Here is a 2,293-nt window from a genome sequence, read left to right as displayed (position 1 = left end):
TTTACATTCCCACCACCAGTGCAAGAGGGTTCCCTTTTCTCCCCACCCTCTCCAGCATTTGTTGTTTGTAGATTTTCTGATGATTCCATTCTAACTGGTGTGAGGTGATACCTCATTGTAGTTTTGATTTGCAGTTCTTGAATAATTAGTGATGTTGAGCAGCTTTTCATGTGCTTCTTGGCCATCTGCATGTCTTCTTTGGAGAAATGTCTATTTAGGTCTTCTGCCCATGTTTGTTTAGGGTTGTTTGTTTTTTTTAATATTGAACTGCATGAGCTGTTTTTATATTTTGGAGATTAAGCCTTTGTGCGTTGAGTCGTTTGCAAATATTTTCTCCCATTCTGAGGGTTGTCTTTTTGTCTTGTTTGTAGTTTCCTTTGCTCTGCAAAAGCTTTTAAATTTCAATAGATCCCATTTGTTTATTTTTGTTTTTATTTCCATTACTCTAGGAGGTGGATCAAAAAAGATCTTGCTGTGATTTATGTCAAAGAGTGTTCTTCCTATGTTTTCCTCTAAGAGCTTTATAGTGTCCGGTCTTACATTTAGGTCTTTAATCCTTTTGAGTTTATTTTTGTATATGGTGTTAGGGAGTGTTTTAATTTCATTCTTTTACATGTAGCTGTCCAGTTTTCCCAGCACCACTTATTGAAGAGACTGTCTTTTCTCCATTGTATATCCTTGCCTCCTTTGTCATAGCTTAGTTGACCATAGGTGTGTGGGTTTATCTCTGGGCTTTCTATCCTGTTCCATTGATCCATATTTCTGTTTTCCTGCCAGTACCATATTATCTTGATGACTGTAGATTTGTAGTATAGTCTGAAGTCAGGGAGTCTGATTCCTCCAGCTCCGTTTTTTTCCCTCAAGACTGCTTTGGCTATGCGGGGTCTTTTGTGTCTCTATGCAAATTTTAAGAATTTTCGTTCTTATTTTGTTGAGGGTTTTTGCATCTATATTCATCAGTGATATTGGTCTGTAAATTTCTTTTTTTGTAGTATCTTTGTCTGTTTTTGGTATCAGGGTGATGGTGGCCTCATAGAATGAGTTAGGGAGTGTTCCTTCCTCTGCAATTTTTTGGAAGAGTTTGAGAGGGATGGGTGTAGCTCTTCTCTAAATGTTTGATAGAATTCACCTGTGAAGCCATCAGGTCCTGAACTTCTGTTTGATGGATGATTTTTAATTTCATTTAATATGAAATTCAGTTTCAATTTCATTACTTGTGATTAGTCTGTTCATATTTTCTATTTTTTCCTGCTTCAGTCTTGGAAGGTTTTACCTTTCTAAGAATTTGTCCATTTCTTCCAGGTTGTCCATTTTATTGGCATAGAGTTGCTTGTAGTAGTCTCTTTGGATGCTTTGTATTTCTGCATTATCTGTTGTAACGTCTCCTTTGTCATTTCTAATTTTAGTGATTTGAGTCCTCTCCCTCTTTTTCTTGATGAGTTTGGCTAATGGTTTATCAATTTTGTTTAACTTCTCAAAGAACCAGCTTTTAGTTTTATTGATCTTTGCTATTGTTTGTTTCTATTTCATTTATTTCTGTTCTGATCTTTATAATTTCTTTCCTTCTGCTAACTTTGGGTTTTGTTTGTTCTTCTTCCTCTAGTTCCGGTTTAGGTGTATGGTAGGTTGTTTATTTGAGATTTTTCTTGTTTCTTAAGGTAAGATTGTATTGCTATAAACTTCCTTAGAACTGTTTTTGCTGCATCCCATAGGTTTTGGATCATAGTGTTTTCATTGTCATTTGACTCTAGGTATTTTTTGATTTCCTCAGTGATCTCTTGGTTATTTAGTAACATATTATTTAGCTTCCATGTGTTTGTGTTTTTTACAGGGTTTTTTTTTTCCTGTAATTGATTTCTGATCTCATAGCATTGTGTTCAGAAAAGATGCTTGATATGATTTCAGTTTTCTTAAATTTACTGAGGCTTGATCTGTGACCCAAGATGTGCTCTATCCTGCAGAATGTTCCATGCACACTTGAGAAGAAAGTGTAATCTGCTGTTTTTGGATGGAATGTCCTATAAATATCAATTAGATCTATCTGGCCATTTGTATCATTTAAAGCTTGTGTTTCCTTCTTAATTTTCTGTTTGGATAATCTGTCCATTGGTGTAAGTAAGATGTTAAAGTCCTCCACTATTATTGTGTTACTGTCGATTTCCGCTTTTATAGCTGTTAGCGTTTGCCTTATGTATTGAGGTGCTCCTATGTTGGGTGCATATATATTTATAATTGTCATATCTTCTTCTTGGATTGATCCCTTGATCATTATGTAGTGTCCTTCCTTGTCTCT

The sequence above is a fragment of the Neophocaena asiaeorientalis genome, unplaced genomic scaffold (assembly GCF_003031525.2).
Source record: "Neophocaena asiaeorientalis asiaeorientalis breed wild unplaced genomic scaffold, Neophocaena_asiaeorientalis_V1.1 scaffold379, whole genome shotgun sequence".
Classification (NCBI taxonomy): domain Eukaryota; kingdom Metazoa; phylum Chordata; class Mammalia; order Artiodactyla; family Phocoenidae; genus Neophocaena; species Neophocaena asiaeorientalis.
This window is presented reverse-complemented; position numbering follows the sequence as displayed.